Source organism: Callithrix jacchus, chromosome 7 (genome assembly GCF_049354715.1).
Source record: "Callithrix jacchus isolate 240 chromosome 7, calJac240_pri, whole genome shotgun sequence".
Classification (NCBI taxonomy): domain Eukaryota; kingdom Metazoa; phylum Chordata; class Mammalia; order Primates; family Cebidae; genus Callithrix; species Callithrix jacchus.
In genome coordinates this window covers 74071531-74091516 of record NC_133508.1, presented here as the reverse complement: position 1 = coordinate 74091516, position 19986 = coordinate 74071531, and the positions used below count along the sequence as shown (strand labels likewise).

General features: G+C 42.6%; 1 long non-coding RNA gene across 1 annotated transcript; it reads right to left on the bottom strand.

The window, feature by feature from the left end:
• Window positions 1-12662: 12662 nt before the first annotated feature.
• LOC144576973 (uncharacterized) lies at window positions 12663-17769 on the bottom strand. Its single transcript, XR_013519930.1, has 3 exons — window positions 17524-17769; window positions 13323-13475; window positions 12663-12831 (listed from the first exon to the last, which is right to left on the bottom strand). It is a non-coding gene; the product is annotated as an uncharacterized LOC144576973 (long non-coding RNA).
• Window positions 17770-19986: the final 2217 nt, after the last annotated feature.

Below are 19986 nucleotides of genomic sequence, written 5' to 3'. Positions count from 1 at the left end.
CTGTAATCCCAGCTATTTGGGAGGCTGAGTCAGGAGAATTGCTTGAACCCAGGAGGTGGAGGTTGCAGAGAGCCAAGATGGTGCCACTGCACTCCAGCCTGGGCGACAGAGCCAGACTCCATCTCAGGAGGAAAAAAAGAAGTTGAAGGATGTGTTCTATATTGGCCACTGTAACTGCTATTTTCTTCGTTTTGGTATATGCCATAGATCATATGTATGTGCTTGTCTGAAAAGTAGGTTTTGTTTTGATGAACTTTTCTTGTGATCCAGACTGGTTTTCTCTTGAGGATTTAAGCACTAAGCTGGTATCTCACTCTAGGATCTCTTTGTACAGTTTGTGCTGCAGTAGCACTGCTTTGTGGTAGGCTTGGGTTTTGCTACAAACTTGGTAGCATCCTGGTGGGCACTATGATACATGGCCACTTTGCCTACATTTTTCAGTAAGAAGTCCTAATTGTTTAGTCAGTTTTTGCTTTAGCGGAGGAATGACATCCTGGATTAGGAAATTATTTATACCACATATCTGAGAAGGTGTTTTTTTGGTCTTGTTTTCCCTTCCCCTCTTTGAAGAAAGCGTGTCAAAAGACAGTACCTGCCTCTAAAGCAGATATCACCAGCTGACTTCTTATTTAAAGTTGACATAATCCTAAAGCTTTCTTCTCGAATTAAAATTCATTCTGTTTAGAAGCTCATGTTCATCTTGGCCATTTGCAACTTCTTCATTCTCTATCTTTTCTCCACTGTGGCTGGCTTGTCTGCACGTCATTGTGTCAAAATCAAACTATTTTCAAAACAGCCCTTTGCTTCTGAGCCCCTCCCCTGAGTCCTCTGTGGGAGTCCACAGTTCTGCAGAGATACGGGACAGAATCTTCAGATTTTCCCCTTTGAGTCCCTTTCTAGTCATATCCTAATTCCCTCATTCTAACATTGACGAAGGATGGCTCATTAAGTGCAACTGGTGATGTAAGTTTCAAATACTTCTATTGTGTCTGTCAGGTTGATTCTCAGTTGATACAATGCACAGATGGTTGTATTTTTTTTCACATCCTTCCCATTGTGGAAGTTAGTTGTGGATCTGAGGAATAAAATGATGTCATGTTAATCGGAATCTAAATGTGACACAAACAATGTGCTGGCAATGCCTGCTTGCGAAATAATGTTCTGAGCCCACAGTGTTCCTGGGTATGGGAGTTTATATCAAGTGAAAAGTCTGCTTAATTGAAATAGGTTTTGGAGGCCGGGCGTGGTGGCTCACGCCTGTAATCCCAGCACTTTGGGAGACCAAGGTGGGTGGATCACGAGGTCAAGAGATCGAGACCATCCTGGTCAACAAGGTGAAACCCCATCTCTACTAAAAAAAAAATAGAAAAAATTAGCCAGGCATGGTGGTGCACGCCTGTAGTCCCAGCTACTTGGGAGGCTGAGACAGGAGAATTGCTTGAACCCAGGAGGCGGAGGTTGCGGTGAGCTGAGATTGTGCCATTGCACTCCAGTCTGGGTAACAACAGCGAAACTCCATCTCAAAAAAAAAAAAAGAAATAGGTTTTGGAATGTAAAGCTTCATTTGGTCTCTTGGGTAAAATTTCCAGTATATTTATCAAATGAGAAACTTTTAAAAGCAGTTGATTTGTTCACATTTACTCTAAATTAATCCAGTCAGCAACAGTTGCATAAGTTTATGCAGCTGGTTTACAGCTGTTAAGTTAGAATGGGAGCAATATCCAGGTGTGGTGGTATGTGCCTGTAGTCCCAGCTACTCAGGACGCTGAGGCAGGAAGATCACTTGAGGCCAGGAGTTTGAGACCAGCCTGGGAGATAGAGTGACACCTCATTTAAAAAAAAAGAAAAACAAATAATTTGGAGGTGGGCTCCACCTTGTGGACTAGATGACAGTTGAGGCATACCTTAGAAAATAGGTTGGTAAAGGAGGACATTGGGGCAGACTGAGAGTCCAGGGATTAGCAGGAGTGCACTGGACTGTAGAAAAGACCCCATAAATTATGTTGTTTACCTAAAGTCCCACGGCAAGTCAGTGGTAAACCTGGGATGAGAAAGCACCTCAGTCCTGGCTCAGTGATCTTCCTGCTGGACTATTCCTACCTGCAGAGCTTAGCAGAGAGATTTAAGGAAGGAAAAGACAACTGATTCATTAGGCTGTCTGATTCATAAGTGGGGGTTTAAGGAACTCACAGGAGGTGGGACTCTGCAGTAGCGAGTGGCTTGAGCAAATCCTTACCTCACCAAGCCACAGCTAGAGCTACTTGGAAATCATCATATTGGTTCATAAAAATAGACAAATAGTAATTGGATGCCAAAGAACATGTAAAGTGAGCTTTCAATAATAAAACTGGCCAATATTGAGCACTTTCTATGTACCAGCCACAGACCTAAGCATTTTACATGTTTCCTACTTCATGCATGTACTCATTTAATCCTCACAACCCAACAAGGCAGGCTTCAGCTGTCCTTCCATTTTGCAGATAAGAAAACTGAGACAGGGACATTATGGTCACAATGATAAGTAGGACTGGAATTCAGACCCAGTCACTCTGGTTCCAGATGCCACTTTTTTTTTTTTTTTTTTTTTTTTTGAGACATAGTCTTGCTCTGTCACCCAGGCTGAAGCAGGAGAATTGCTAATCTTTCTAACTGCAGCCTCCACCTTCCAGGTTCAGGTGATTCTCCTGCCTCAGTCTCCCGAATAGCTGGGATTACAGGCACCTGCCACCATGCTCAGATAATTTTTGTATTTTTAGTAGAGAAGGGGGTTTCACCATGTTGGTCAGGCTGGTCTCAAACTCCTGCCCTCAGGTGATCTGCCTGCCTCTGCCTCCCAAAGTGCTGGGATATCACAGGCATGAGCCACCGCACCCAGCCAAAACAAAAAATTTCTTACAAGCATCCAAAAATTGAAAAATTAGTAAAAGGTAATCAGGCCAGCCAGGCACGGTGGCTCATGCCTGTAATCCCAGCACTTTGGGAGGCCAAGGCAGGCAGATCACGAGGTCAGGAGTTCCAGACCAGCCTGACCAACATGGTGAAACCCTGTCTTCACCATGTTACTGGGCGTGGTGGCTAACACTTGTAATCCTAGCTACACAGGGGTTGAGGCAGGAGAATCACTTCAACCCGGGAGGCACAGGTTGCAGTGAGCCAAGATCACATCACTGCACTCCAGCCTGGGAGACAAGGCTGACTGAGATGAAGCAAGACTCCGTTTCAAAAAAAAGTAAGTAAGCAGGCCAAAAGTAAAGTAAGCAAGAATTCAGAGAGCGATGGAGCATAAATTCCTGGAAACCACATTTGATCTAAAGGCAAGCCATATTTGATTCTAGCAAATCAGACCTTACTGTATGTTGAATGGGGCAGAAATCAAAACCCAAAGCCCACATGCATTGGGGAGTTTGGCAGATGTTTCCCACAAAAATAAGTAAACAATAAACTGGCATGACAAAGAACTACACCTAGCAGAATAAGAACAGTGGATCAGAAATTGAATCTTCCCAGTCTTCCCAGGGATTTGCAGTCTGGGAGTTCAGGAAAAACAAGCCTTGACTCTACTATTATTGTCTCCCAGGTTGTCTGTCTGAAAGAAATTATAAACTTATATAACAGAGAAAGACTTTTCTTTTTTGAGATGGAGTTTCACTCTTGTTGCCTAGACTGGAGTTCAGTGGCACAATCTCAGCTCACTGCAATCTCTGACTCCTGGGTTCAAGCAATTCTCCTGCCTCAGCCTCCCAAGTAGCTGGGATTACAGGTACCCGCCATCATGCCCAGCTAATTTTTTGTATTTTTGGCTAGCGATAGGGGTTCACTATGTTGGCCAAGCTGGTCTTGATCTCCTGACCTCAGGTGATCCACCCACCTCGGCCTCCCAAAGCGCTGGGATTATAGGCGTGAGTCATCGTCCTACCTGAGAAACACTGTCTATAAGAAATTTATTTGAGAATAGAGCACTGAAACAAGACTACCATGCCATAGTAAACTATGCGGATATTCAGAGAGGTAAAGGAAGACACAGGGGTTTAAAGGAAAAAAATGAAGAGGGTTACATAATTGAGACGGAGTTTCACTCTTGTTACCCAGGCTGGAGTGCAATGGCATGATCTCGGCTCACCACAACCTCCGCCTCCTGGGTTTAGGCAATTCTCCTCCCTCAGCCTCCTGAGTAGCTGGGATTACAGGCACGCGCCACCATGCCCAGCTAATTTTTTGTAGTTTTAGTAGAGACGGGGTTTCACCATGTTGACCAGGATGGTCTCAATCTCTTGACCTCGTGATCCATCTGCCTCAGCCTCCCAAAGTGCTGGGATTACAGGCTTGAGCCACCGCGCCCGGCCTTGTTTGTTTGTTTTAAGACGGAGTCTTGTTCTGTTACCAGGCTAGAGTGCAATGGCATGAATCTTGGCTCACTGCAATCTCTACTTCCCAGGTTCAAGCGATTCTCCTGCCTCAGCCTCCCGAGTAGCTGGGACTGCAGGCTCATGTTACCACACCTGGCTAATTTTTGTATTTTTAGTAGAGTCGGGGTTTACCGTATTGGCCAGGATGGTCTCCATCTCTTGACCTCGTGATCCGCCCACCTCAGCCTCCCAGAGTGCTAAGATTACAAGCGTGAGCCACCACGCCCAACTGCAGAGATATTTTCTGTGTAAGTTTGCAATGGTTTTTTTTTTTTTTTTTTTTTTTTTTTTTTCCTGAGGCGAAGTTTCACTCTTGTTGCCCAGGCTCAGTGCAGTGGTGTGATCTCAGCTCACTGCAACCTCCACCTCCCAGGTTCAATCGATTCTCCTGCCTCAGCCTCCCAAGTAGCCAGGATTACAGTCTCATGCCACCACACCCAGCTAATTTTTTGTACTTTTAGTAGAGATGGGGGTTTCACCATGTTGGCCAAAGTGGTCTTGAACTCTTGACCTCAGGTGATCCACCCGCCTTGGCCTCCCAAAGTGATGGGATTACAGGCATGAGCCACCACCCCTAGCCAGGTTGTGGTTTTTCAAAGAGGATCATTTGGGGCCCAGGGAAAAATGGATCCAAGCAAAAGCAAAGAGAAGTTGCAGCTGGCAGTGGCTAAATAGATCCATATCATGAGTTAGCCCTACTGAAGCAGGAGGTTGGAAGTCTATAGGACAGATATTTAGTGCAAAAAGGGATTCAATAAATATAATGTTTGAAAGTAGAGAGGAAGGAAGTACAATACATATGTTTGAGAGTTGGGGGTGGGGAATTCAGTGTAGTGTAGTATCCGTTTTTGTTTGTTTGCTTTGGGTTTTTGTTTTGTTTTGTCTTAAATTATTTATTCCAGGATCAGTTCAGTTATATTTCCACACCAGATAATTAAGGAAATTTGGCAAAGTTACAATTTAATAGTAAGTAAATGCAACACCACAGTAAAACATTTAATTTTGGCAGTGTTCATTGTTTTATACTTATAAAAGTTGAATAAAATTGATACAAAGAAAAAAAGGTTGTGGTTTTTGTAGTCTTGTTATGTACAAGCATGCGAAGTCTCTCTTCATGGAGATCCTGGCTCTATTTGTCAGGGTTTTCTTAACATTACCAACTCCATTTTGATTCTGACATCTTTCACATTTCCCCCTTTTGATCAAGATCTTTTTCTGAAAGCATCACTCGTCAATCATCCTGTAGTTAGGTTCTGATGTCTTTCAATGCCGGAATGGAGCTGTACAGGTCCGGGGCTCCTCCCATACTGGGAGGAGTGATCAGTGACTAGGCGTCAGGTCAGAACACTTGTAGCCACATTTGAGCAAGGGATTTGAAGGGAGTGGTGCTCAGAATAATTCTACCTGGGGTCCATCATTAAGCTGAATTTTCTCTGTTCGGTAGTGTTTTCTTATCATCTCAAAGTGCTGGGCCAGGATTATTTTGTTAGAAGTTGTATTTCTGCAAAATTTAACAACAAATACAAAGTTTTAAAAAGGAAAATACATAGTAAAATTAATAGTACTATGACAATTCCAATCTACATAATGGTTTTGAGCCATGAATCTAGGCTTATAGAAAACCAATTCATTTATTTTATTATTTATTATTATTATTATTTGAGATGGAGTCTCACTCTCGCCCAGGCTGGAGTACAGTGGTGCAATCTCTGCTTACCACAACCTCCACTTCCCGGGTTCAAGTGATTCTCCTGCCTCAGCCTCCCGAGTAGCTGGGGTTACTGGTGCCCACCACAACACCTGGCTAATTTTTGTATTTTTAGTAGACATGAGGTTTCATCACGTTGGCCAGGCTGGTCTCCAACTCCTGACCTCATGTGATCCACCTGCCTCAGCCTCCCAAAGTGCTGGGATTACAGGCATGAGCCACAGTGCCCAGCCCATTTATTATTTTTTTGAGACAGGGTATTGCTCTGTCACACAGGCTGGAGTGCAGTGGCACACCAGCACTGACTGCAGCCTCGATATCCTGGGCTCAAGCCATCTGTGCACCTTAGCCTCCCAAGTAACTGGGACTACAGGCACACACCACTATGCCTGGCTAATTTTTTAAATTTTTGTAGAGACAGAGTCTCCCTGTGTTGACAGGGCTGGTCTCAAACTCCTAGGCTCCACTGATCTCCTGCCTCAGCCTCCCAAAGTGCTGGGATTATAAGTGGGCCACCATGCCCCTCCTTTTTGTTTTGTTTTGTTTTTTTGTTTAGACAGAGCCTTGCTCTGTCACCCATGCTGAGGTGCAGTGGTTCAATATCAGCTCATTGCAGCCTTGACCTCTTGGGCTCAAACAATCCTCCCACCTCAGCTGTCAGCCTGGCTTTTTTTTTTTTTTTTTCCTTCCTGTAGAGACAAGTTCTCACTATGTTGCCTAGGCCAGTCTCAAACTCCTAAACTCAAGTGATCCTCCTGCCTCAGCCTCCCAAAGTGCTGGGATTACAGGTATGAACCACCGTGCCCAACCTTAAACATTTTTTTTTCAGAGATTGGGTCTCACTGTGTTGCCCATGCTAGAATACAGTGGCACGATCATAGTTCACTGCAGCCTCAAACTCCTGGCCTCAAGCCATCCTCCTGCCTCAGTCTCCCGTGTAACTGCAACTACAAGCACACTACCACCCCTGGCTAATTTTTTTAATTACTTGTAGAGACAGCATTCTGCTATGTTGCCCAGGGTGGTCTCAAACTCCTGGCCTCAAGCAGTCTTCCCACCTCAGCCTCCCAAAAGGCTGGTATTACAGGTTTGAGTCACCACGAATGGCCTAGGTTTTCTTTTGAAGACAACTTTTTGGCTAGATGCAGTGGCTCATGCCTGTAATCCCGTCCCTTAGGGAGGCTGAGGCAGGCAATCGCTTGAGCCTAGGAGTTTAAGACATAGCCTGGGCAATATGGCAAAACTACTAAAAATACAAAAAATTAACTTTGGGAGGCTGAGGCAGGCAGATTACCTGAGGTCAGGAGTTCAAGAGCAGCCTGACCAACATGGTGAAACCCTGTCTCTAAATAAAAAAAGAAAAATATTAAAAGAAAAATACAAAAAATTAGCTGGGCATGGTGGCCTGCACCTGTATTCCTAGCTACTTAGGAGGCTGAGATAGGAGGAGCACCCTGAGACCAGGAAGTCTGGGCTGCAGTGAGCAGTGATGGCACAACTGTAGTCCAGCCTAGGCAACAGAGTGAGACTGTCTCAAAAAAAAAAGAGCAAAACAACAAAAACATTTTCTCTCGACATTGATTATATACAAATCTCAGATTTAAGACACTCTTGAGCCTAGGAAGCCACACCAAGGCAAACTTTAGATTTTACTTACGGTTTAAAGGTTCTTGGATCTGCCAATCTTGATCAAAAGGGAGAAATGTGAAAGATGTCCTTTTTTTTCTTTTTTAGATGAAGTCTTGCTCTGCCCCCAGGCTGGAGTGCAATGGCTCAATCTCAGCTCACTGCAACCTCTACCTCCCTGATTCCAGCCTCAGACTCCTGAGTAGCTGGGATTACAGGCATGCACAACTATGGCTGGCTCATTTTTGTATTTTTAGTAGAGATGGGTTTCACCATGTTGGCCAGGCTGGTCTTGAACTCCTCACCTAAGATGATCTGCCTGCCTCGGCCTCCCAAAGTGTTGTGGTTGGCTTAAACCACCACACCCATTGAAATATGTCAATTTTTTTTTTTGGAGACAGAGCCTTGCTCTGCCCCCAGGCTGGAGTGCAATGGCTCAATTTCAGCTCACTGCAAACTCCACCTCCTGGGTTCAAGCGATTCTTCTGCATCAGCCTCCTGATTAGCTGGGATTAGCCCAGCTAATTTTTGTATTTTTAGTAGAGATGGGGTTTCACTGTTTTGGCCAGGCTGGTCTCGAACTCCTGACCCTATGCCTGATCCACCTGCCTTAGCCTTCTAAAGTGCTGGGATTACAAGCATCTTGCCCTGCCAAAATGTCAATTTTTACTCACCTAGTGTAAGGCTAGGAACTCTTGAAGCTAGGTATTGTATGCATATTCTTAAATATAACATTTCAGTCAAAGCCTTAGTAACATAACCAATGTTTCCAACTGTATCCTGCCTGCAAAAAGAGAGTAGGTTTTTTTGTTATTTTTTTCCCCATCTCTCATCCAGGGAGAACGGATTTTTATTGAACTGATGTAAATAAAAACAAGAACAGTCATGACTAGTTTCCAAAATTTGGAGGAATCAAGTAGGAAGAAAAAGCAAATGCAAACTAGATAGCTTACAGAAAAATCCCTTACATTGGAAAACATTTAATAAAGAATCAACAATGCTTTAAGTGAAAGCAATAAAAACACTGTCTTCATTCATTAATTTTATTACTTTTTTTTAATAATGTGTCTTCTTTCATTTCTGATTTTAGGAATTTGACCCTTCTCTATTTTTTTTAATAATCAATCTAGTAAAGGTTTGTGAATTTTGTTAATTTTTAAAGAACCAACTTTTGCTGTTATTGTTTTTCTCTAATTTTCTATGTATTTCTATATATTATATTTCATTAATTTTCACTATAATCTCAATTTTTCCTTCTATCTGCTTGCTTAAGGTTTAGTTTGCTCTTCTTTTTCCAGTGTTTTAAGGTTGAAGGTTAGGTTATTGATTTAGATCTTTCTTTTGTAATGAAGGCATTTCTAGCTATAAATTTCCCTCTCAGTACTTTTTCTTTCTTTTTTTTTTTTTTAGGTTAACTATACTAAGAGCATGGGATTCCAATTTTTTTTTTTTTTGAAAGAAAGAAAGAAAGAGAAAGAGAAAGGGGGAGAGAGAACAGGAGTCTTGCTCTATTGCCCAGGCTGGAATGTAATCTAAAAATAGGTATTAAAAACCTCTTTTATGCCGATAATTGTACTTAACAGTGGAGACAGGAAGGAATAAGGGAAGAAAATAGCAAACAGCCAACCAATATTTCATTTAAGTCTGTGAAATGCTATGCAAATGCTGAAGGGTGATTTACTTCCAATTATGTGGTCACTTTCAAAATAGGTGTAATGTGATACTGAGAAAAATGTATGTTCTGTGGACCTGGGGTGAAGAATTCTATAAATATTCACTGAGTTTACTTGTTCCAGGTCTGAGTTCTAATCATAGATGTCCCTGTTAATTTTCTATCTCATTGATCCGTCGAATATTAACAATGTGGTGTCAAAGTCTCCCGCTATTATTGTGCGGGAGTCCAAGTCTCTCTATAAGTCATTAAGGACTTGTCTTATGTATCTGGGTGTTCCTATATTGGGTGCATATATATTTGTGATCATTGACTCCTGTTGTTGTATTGATCCTTTTACCATTATGTAATGTCCTTCTTTGTTTCTTTTAGTCTTTGTTACTATTAAAGACTATTTTGTCAGAGATGAACGTTACAACTCCTGTTTTTTTTATTGTTTGCTTTTTTTTGCTCTCCATTTGATTGGTAAGTCTTCCTCCAACCCTTTGTTTTGAGTCTTTGTGTGTCCTTGCTTATGAGATGGATCTGGATACAGCGTACCAATGGGTTTTGACTTTTTATTCAATTTGCTTGTCTGTGTCTTTGATTGGGGCATTTAATCCATTTAAATTTAGGATTAATATTGATATTTGTGAGTTTAATATTGTCATTTAATGCTAGCTGGCTATTTTGCCCATTAGTTGATACAGATTCTTCATTATGGAGATACTCTTTACCTTTTGGTAAGTTTTGGGGATGACTGATACTGGTTGTTCCTTTCTGTGTATAGCACTTCTTTCAGAAGCTCTTGTAAAGCAGGCCTGGGGTGATGAAATCTCTGAGTGCTTGCTTGTTTGCGAAAATTTTATTTTTCTTCATTTATGAAGCTTAGTTTGGCTGGATATGAGATTCTGGGTTGAAAATTCTTTTCTTTGAGGATATTGAATATTGACCCCCACTCTCTCCTAGTTTGTAGGGTTTCTGCTGAGAGATCTGCTGTGAGTTTGATAGGCTTCCTTTATGGGTACCCCGACCTTTCTCTCTAGCTGTCCTTAGAATTTTCTCCTTTATTTCAACCCTGGTGAATCTAACGATTATGTGTCTTAGGGTTGCTCTACTTGAGGAATATCTTCGTGGTGTTCTCTGTATTACCTGGAGTTGAGTATTGTCCTGCCTTACTAGGTTAGGAAAGTTTTCCTGAATAATATCCTAAAGAATATTTTCCAGCTTGGATTCATTCTCTTCGTGGCATTCAGGTACACCTATCAAACGTAAATTAGGTCTTTTCATATAGTCGCATATTTCTTGGAGACTTTGCTCATTCCTTTTTACTCTTCCTTCTCTAGTCTTGTCTTCTCATTTTATTTCACCAAGTTGGTCTTCAACCCCATATCCTTCCTTCTGCTTGATCAGTTCGACTGTTAAAACCTGGGCATACTTTGCGGAGTTCTTGTATTGTATTCTTTAGTTCCATTAGTTCACTTATATTCCTCTCTAAATTGTCTATTCTCATTAGGATTTCGTCAAAGCTTTTTTCAAGGTTCTTAGTTTCTTTACGTTGGGCGAGAACATGTTCTTTTAACTCACAGCAGTTTCTTATTATCCACCTTCTGAAGCCTAAATCTGTTAATGGAACACTCATTCTCCATCAGGCCTTGTTCCCTTGTTGATGAGGAACTGTGATCCCCTGTAGAGGGAGAGGCATTCTGATTTTGAGTATTCTCAGCCTTTTTATGCTGGTTTCTTCCCATCATCGTAAATTTATCCATCTGTCATCTTTGTAATTACTGACTTTCAAATTAGGTCTCTGAGTGGATGTCAAACTTGTTGATTCCCAGTGACAGAATCTGAGCAACCCACTGCGCTAGCTAAAACAGCAGCGTTAAGATTCATGGTGCTTTTCTGCCTGGGAATCTCTGGTCTGCCTTTCTTCTTGAGTCCCTTTTTCAATCAGCTGAATAGGTGACTCTGCCTTCCCGGAGCTCCAAACATTGACCAAAGGGGGACCCAGTCCCGTTTACTCTGCACTGAGAACTGCTGCCGAGGCGCTAGCAAAACTGCCGCGCCGGCCACAAGAGTCTCACTGGCGACCTGTGGGGCTCCTCCGCTGGGAATCTCCTGGTCTGTGAGCAACAAAAATTCCTCTGAAAGTGTGGCGTCCTCTTGTTCTCTCTACTTTCACTGGGAGCTACAATCCTGAGCTGCTAGTAACTGGCCATCTTGGATCTCTCTCCCTCCCATTCATTATTTCCTGTAATGAATTATTTGTTTTGCTTGAATCTTGATCATAAATTTCATGAACCCATCAATTTCTTTATTAGGGTTCTGGAAATTTTCGTTTAGTCCATTGATCTTAAAGTTATCAGAACTCTGAGAGTACTTGTAATATCACCTTTGGAATGCTGAGGTGGAAGGATCACTTGAGGCTACGAGTTCAAAACAAGCCTAGGCAACAAAGTGAGACTCTATCTCTACAAAAAAATTTAAAAATCAGCCAGGCATGGTGGCCCTTACCTGCAGTCCCAGCTATTTAGGAGACTGAGGCAGGAGGATCACCTGAACCCAGGAGGTCAAGGCTGCAGTGAGGCATGATAATGTCACTGCACTCCAGCCTGGGTGGCAAAGCAAGACCCTGTCTCAAAAGAAAAAAAAAAAAAAAAAAGCTGGGCACTGTGGCTCATGCCTGTAATCTCAGCACTTTGGGAGGCCGAGGCGGGTGGATCTCCTGAGGTTCAAGACCAGCCTGGCCAACATGGTAAAACCCTGTCTCTACTAAAAATACGAAAATTAGCTGTGCATGGTGGCAGGTGCCTGTAATCCCAGCTACTTGTGAGGCTGAGGCAGGAGAATCGCTTGAACCTAGGATGTGGAGGTTGCAGTGAGCTGAGATCATGCCATTGAACTCCAGCCTGGGCAATAAGAACAAGACTCTGTCTAAAAAAAAAAAAAAAAAAAAAAGGCCGGGCACAGTGGCTCATGCCTGTAATCCCAGCACTTTCTGAGGCCAAGGCAGGTGGTCAGGAGTTTCAGACCAGCCTAGCCAACATGGCAACACCCCATCTCTAATTTTAAAAAATACAAAAATTATACCAGCTACTTGGGAGGCTGTGGTAGGAGAATTGCTTGAACCTGGGAGGCAGAGGTTGCTGTGAGCCAAGATTGCACCACTGAACTCTGATCTGGGTGACAGAGCAAGACTCTATCTTGGAAAAGAAAAAAGAAAAGAAAAGAAAAGAAAAAAAGAAAAGAAAAGAAAAGAAAGAAGAGAGAGAGAGAGAGAGAAAGAAAGAAAGAAGCCAATGCAGGAATTACCTTGATAAAATGTAACGTCATTTTTGTTTTAGGTCAGTTAGCAGAAGGTAAAGAAACACTTCCTGTAGTGTAAATGCTTTCCCATATGTCCATATGGGAAGCCCATTTAGATACTCCAAATGTCAGACCTAATGAAAAAGACACTTTAATTAGACACCAGAAGGATGAGTCCAGTGTTATGAGTGTACATTATATTATTAGAGAAATGTATATGAGAAGAAGGTAAGCTAGAAAACTAATGCCATAAGCAGGAGAGTACATGGCTCTTAGTAACAGCATGGGACATTTCCTGGTTACATGGAACAATTCAGACACATCAAGAAAAGCCTAGAGTACAGAATCCAGTTAAACTGTAGGAAAACCCTGCTTTTCTAGACTTTCAAGAGAAACACTTCAATATCAGACCATAACAGCAGACTTGGGAGAAAAAACAGTTACAGGAATTGACAGGTTGAAGGGGAGTGTCAGCACCTCAGCCAAGCATAAAGCTATACCTTTGCAAGTGGAGAAAAAAATAGAAGACAGTGAAATATGACCTGAAAAGCACATGCAGTAAGGTGCAGCAAATCTTGAGCTTCTGAAATATAAATCTGAGAAGTCTCAAAAGGAAAAATTTTACCTTAAGACAGCTGGGTGTGGTGGCCCACACCTGTAGTCCCAGCTACTTAGGAGACTGCTGTGGGAGGATTGCTTGAGTCCAGGAGTTCAAGGCTGCAGGGAGCTACGATTGTGCCACTGCATTTTGATCTGGACAACAGAACAAGTCCAATCTCTAAAAAAATTAAAAAATAAAATAAATACATATAAATGTATAAAGAAATAAAGTTACCAATCAGAATGAAAAAGACAGCATTTTCTTTTTGTTTGTTTGTTTATTTCTTTTTATAAGCAGAGACAGGGTCATGCTATGTCATCCAGGCTGGTCATAAGCAAAGACAGCATTTTCAATCTGAAACTAGGGAAATTATTTTTTTAAATTTATTTTAGTTAATTAATTTTTTCAAGGTTTTTTTTTTGAGATTAAGTTTTGGTCTTCTCACCCAGGCTAGAGTGCAGCCTCATGATCTCGCCTCACTGCAACCTCCACCTCCCGTGTTCAAGCAATTCTCCTGCCTCAGCCTCCCAAGTAGTTGGGAATCCGGGTGCCCACCAACACTCCTGGCTAATTTTTTTGTATTTTCAGTAGAGACAGGGTTTCACCATGTCGGCCAGGCTGGTCTCCAACTCCTGACCTCAAGTGATCTGCCTGCCTCGGCCTCTCAAAGTGCTGGGATTACAGACATGAGCCATCCCACCCAGCCTATGTATTAATTTTTTTTTTTGAGACGGAATTTCGCTCTTGTTATCCAGGCTGGAGTGCAGTGGCACAATTTTGGCTCACTGCAACCTCCGGCTCCCAGGTTCAAGCATCTCTTGTCTCAGGCTCCCCAGTAGGTGGGATTACAGGCATCCGCCACAACGCCTGACTAATTTTTTTTATTATTAATAAAGAGGGAGGATTTCATCCATATTGGTCAGGCTGGTCTCGAACTCCTGACCTTAGGTGATCTACCTGCCTAAGCCTCCCAAAGTACTGGGATTACAGACGTGAGCCACCGCACCCAGCCTGTTTACTTTTTTGAGATAGGGTCTTGCTCTGTCACCCAGGCTGGAGTGCAGTGGTGCAGTCACGGTTCACTGCAGCCCCCACCTCCCAAGCTCAAGTGATCCTCCCACCTGAGCCTCCCAAGTCACTGGTAGTACCGGCATGCACCACCACACTCAGCTAATTTCTTTATGTTTTATAAAGATAGGGTCTCCCTATGTTCCCAGGGCTGGTCTTGAACTATTGGGTTCAAGTGATCCTCTCAAAGTGCTGGGATTACAGGTGTGAGCCACCACAGCTGGCCTGGGAAATTAATTCAATGTAAGAAAGAAATAGAAACTCTGTAGTTTAGAAGATGGCTGTTGTAGAACCAGATTTCAGAGTTAACAATCAAAAGCTCTTGCTATTTTACCAGGAGTAAATTAAATAAGTACTTTAAGAAATCCTTGTTGTGGCTGGGTCCAGTGGCTCACGCCTGTAATTCCAGCACTCTTGGAGGCCAAGGTGGGTGGATCATCTGAGGTCAGGAGTTCGAGACCAGCCTAGCCCACATGGTCAAACTCCGTCTCTACTGAAAATACAAAAATTAGCTGGGCATGGTGACGCATGCCTGTAATCCCAGCTACTTGGGAGACTGAGGCAGGAAAATCGCTTGAACCAGGGAGTCGGAGGTTGCAGTGAACGGAGATTGCGCCACTGCACTCCAGCCTGGCGACAGAGAGAGAGAGAAAAAAAAAAACCCTTGTTGTTCTAACATAGGAGATCAGTTTTTATTTTTCTAAGTTTTTATTAATATATTTTCAATATGAAAGCTCAATCTGGACCAGATGCGGTGCTTCACCCCTGTAAAGGCGGGTGGATTACTGGAGGTCAGGAATTCAAGACCAGCCTGGCCAACATGGTAAAACCCCGTCTCTACTAAAAATACAAAAAATTAACCAGGTATGGTTGCAGGGGCCTCTAATCCCAGCTACTCGAGATGCTGAGGCAGGAGAATCGCTTGAACCCAGGAGGCGGAGGTTGCAGTGAGCGGAGATAGCATCTTTGCACTCCAGCCTGGGTGTGCTGACCCAGAATAAGACCCCATCTCAAAAAAAAAAAAAAAAAAAAAGGCCAGGTGCCATGGCTCACATCTGTAATCCTAGCACTTTGAAAGGCCGAGGTGGGCAGATCACTTGAGGTCAGCAGTTCAAGACCAGACTATCCAAAATGGTGAAACCCTGTCTCTACTAAAAATACAAAAATTAGCTGGGCGCAGTTGTGGGCACCTGTAATCCCAGTTACTCAGGAGGCTGAGACGGGAGAATCACTTCAGCCCAGCCAGTAGAGGTTGCAGTGAGCAGAGATGGCTCCACTGCACTCCAGCCTGGGTGACAGAGCAAGACTCTGTCTCAAAAAAAAAAAAAAAGAAAAAGAAAGAAAGAAAAAGAAACAAAGAAAGAAAGCTCAATCTTTTTTTTTTTTTTTTTTTTCCAAGGCTGGTATTGGACTCATGGCCTCACGAGATGTTCCCACCTTAGCCTCCAAAGTGGCTGAGATGACATACTAAGACTAGTTGAATTGTATAGAAAAAAAAAAAATCTCTAAGTACCCCTGAATTAGTAACAAATCTATCCTTTGCTGGTCTGGTTTGCTTGAGTAGTATATGTTGGGCAGGAAAGAATTTTAGCAAGTTTTTCTCCTGGCTTTTTCTTTTTGGTTACTGCATGGCAGAAAAAGAAAAATTTGTATGCTGTATAGAGATACCTTTTATTATTGCTCTGAGCTCAACATTTTGACCTGTTTGATCTGAGAGCCTAATTTTTATAAACATTTATCTAGTTCTTTTTCTGTAGATTATGAATTTTTCAATCAAATGTTCCCATTACCATATGCAATTGTTAGTCAGGCAAACCTAAATTTATATTTGTAAAAGGTGCTATAATTCGTAATTATTGTTATAATTTGCAAATCCATTGATTTAAAAGCCCTTTAAGACTTAAAAAATATGGCTGGGCAAGTTGGCTCACGCCTGTAATCCCAGCACTTTGGAAGGCTGAGGCATGAAGATCACCTGAGGTCAGGAGTTCGAGACCAGCCTGACCAACATGGTGAAACCCTCTCTCTACTAAAAATGCAAAAATTAGCCAGGCATGATGGTGCATATCTGTAATCCCAGCTACTTGGAGGCTGAGGCAGGAGAAATGCCTGGCTAATTTGGTATTTTTTAGTAGAGACAGGGTTTCTCCATGTTGGTCAGTCTGGTCTCGAACTCCCAACCTCAGGTGATCCACCTGCCTCGCCCTCCCAAAGTGCTGGGATTATAGACATGAGCCACTGCGCCCAGCTTATTTTATTTATTTATTTGTTTGAGACTGAGTTTCACTCTTGTTGCCCAGGCAGGAGTGCAATTGCATGATCTCGGCTCACTGCAACCTCTGCCTCCCCGGTTCAAGTGATTCTCCTCCCTCAGTCACCCAAGTAGCTGGGATTACAGGTGCCCACCACCATACCCGGCTAAATTTTGTATTTTTAGTAGAGACGAGGTTTCACCATATTGCTCAGGCTGATCTTAAACTCCTGACCTCAAGTGATCCACCTGCCTTGGCCTCCCAAAGTGCGGGATTACAGGGGTGAGCCATGGAGCCCAGCCTATGCTTTTTAGGAAGTAAAAATGATTTCAGTAAGGAGATGTTAAGAAAAAAAAAAAGTAAAAAAATAAAAGAATGGTTACTTCATAGGCACAGCAGCCCCAAAGTGGTTTTTAATTAGCCATCCCGTATCCATCATCCAGAATGTTTACTTTTGCCACCACAAGATTTTCAGAAACAAGAAAGGGAAAAGAGTCAAACCACATCAAAAGAAACCAAGATGGCTGCTACCCTTTTCGGCCTCAGCCTGCCCCACCAGGGTGATTAAAAAAAAAAAAAAAACAAAAAACAAATCAAGATAAGTGTATTCACAGACATTTTAACCTAGGCTGGAAGATCAAGCAAAATACCAGATTGGATGCACAAACCAGAAAAGCCATGCCTCACAGACAAAGGTAAATTCTGTAGAAACCAAGATTAATGAATTCAGAAAGATACTCATCTTTATATCAGAAAGGACTTAGCAGAAAAGACGAAAAGGTCTTTTATCATCCCAGGAGGAACCTATGGTCCTTTAGTAAGGTGGCCCTATCCAAAAACAGATCCTAAACCATGTCAGAAAGTCTGTACCACAGGAAAGAGACCCAGCCCGAGAGAAGACTCACCAGGGTAGAAAAGGTGAGCCGTTGAAGCAGAGATCTCAGAGTTCAAACGAGTACTACATAACCGTTCCAAAGATTGCTGATTCTGTCCTGTAGTGATATTGTTCAGATCTGACTTCCAACACCGTATATGTCAACCTAAATAAAAAACAGATGCATGCTTTCTAAAAGAAAAGATGTTTATTTGGGAAAGGAGCATTGCAATGGAATATGCATGCCACAGTAAACCACATGTGTATTTAGGGAGGTAACAGAAGACAAACTGGTTCTTTTGAGGTTAAGAGCAAGGTGGTTTTGTTTGTTTGTTTGTTTGTTTTTTGACAGAGTCTCACTCTGTCACCTAGCCTGGAGTGCAGAGGTGCAATCTCAGCTCACTGCAACCTCCGCCTTCTGGGTTCAAGCAATTCTTCTGCTTCAGCCTCCCAAGTAGCTGAAGGGATTACAGGCGCACGTCACCACACTCAGCTAAGTTTTGTATTTTTAGTAGAGATGGCCTTTGACCATGTTGGCCAGGCTGGTCTTGAATACCTGACCTCAGGTGATCCACCCGCCTTGGCCTCCCAAAGTGCTAGGATTATAGGCATGAGTGGAGGGTTTTTTCTTTGGTTTTTTTTTGAGACAGGCTGGAGTGCAGTGAGTGATCTTGGCTCACTGCAACCTCTACCTCCCGGGTTCCAGTGATTCTCCTGCCTCAGGCTCCCAAGTAGCTGGGATTACAGGCACCTGCAACCATACCTGGAGAATTTTTTATATTTTTAGTAGAGACAGGGTTTCACCACGTTGGCCAAGCTGGCTTTGAACTCCTGACCTCATGATCCATTCTCCTTGGCCTCCAAAGTGATGGGATTACAGGCATGAGCCACTGTGCCTGGCCAAGAGCAGAGGTTTAACAGGGAAAAGATAAAGAAAAGCTCTCTCTTGCAGAGAGGGATTCAGAGCAGGTCTTCCTAACAAATCTTTTCTGTTTTTTTTTTTTGAGACGGAGTTTCGCTCTTGTTGCCCAGGCTGGAGTGTAATGGCACTATCTTGGCTCACTGCAACCTCTGCCTCCTGGGTTCAAGCAATTCTCCTACCTCGGCCTCCCAAGTAGCTGCGATTTCAGGGGCTTGCCACCGTGCCTGGCTAATTTTTTAGTAGAGATGGGGTTTCACCCTGTTGGTCAGGATGGTCTCCATCTCCTGACCTTGTGATCCTCAGCCTCCCAAAGTGCTGGGATTACAGGCATGAGCCACCATGCCTGGCCCCCTGACAAACCTTTTAAAAGGAAAAAATGATAAAAATTACATAATGGTTTTGAAAAAAAATCCTTGGTTACAAACATAAATAACAAAGGTGATGCCAGTCTGAGGTTAGACAGGAAGTTAGTTGCTGGGCAGACTTTTTTGCAGAAATGTTGTTCTGTGTGGAAGACTACAATGTCCATTGTGCTGTAGCACAATGTCCATTGTGGTTTTGTAGAGTCTTTGTAAATTATCAGGCATACAAGTGTGAAAACTCTCTCTTCATAGTCATCCCTGGCTCTACTCAGCAAGGTTTTTTTTCTTTTTTAAATAGATACCGGGTTTCTCCATGTTGGTCAGGTTGGTCTCCAACTCCTGACCTCAGGTGATCCACTCGCCTCGGCCCCCAAAGTGCTGTGATTACAGGCGTTAGCCACCATGCCCCGCCAGGGTTTTTGTTTTTGTTTTAACATCTATTTTGATTCTGACAACTTTCACAACATTAACACAATTACTTTCTTGAGAAGGAGTTGCTTTTTAAAAAATATCTCCTTTCTAATTATTTACATTTCTTCTTTAAAGATACAGTTATATTTTTAAGCACATAGGTAAGAAGCAACAGAAATCACACAGACTTCATTTACACATAGACTTCAGATTCTTGAATTATAAGACACTATAAAATGTTCATGATTACTATTTTTCTAATAAAAAAAATGTTCAGAGGTGAGGTTTTGCTATGTTGCCCAGACTAGATATGAACCCCTGGGCTCAAGAGATCCTCCTGCTGCAGCCTCCTGGGTAGCTAGGATTACAGGTGTGCACCACCAGCACCTGGCCTTGTTACTATTTTCAAGGAAATAAATGACAAACTTGAAAATATCCACAGGTAACAGATATGGAAATAAGTGAAATGGGAGTTATGTAAAAGAACAAATAGTACTTTTAGAAACGAAAAGTATAATAACTGTAAACCCATCAATTGGTGGCTTTAACAGGAGATTAGTGGAGCTTCCAGGAGAATTAGTGAACTAATAGATAAAAATAAATTATCTACGCAAGTAAGTTTTTTTGTTTTTGAGACAGAGTTTCGCTCTTTTTGCCCAAGTTGGGGTACAATGGCGAGATCTCGGCTCACTGCAACTTCTACTTCCTATGTTCAAGTGATTCTCCTGCCTCAGCCGCCCATGTAGCTAGGATTACAGGTGTGCAATACCACGCTCAGCCAATTTTGTATCTTTCACCA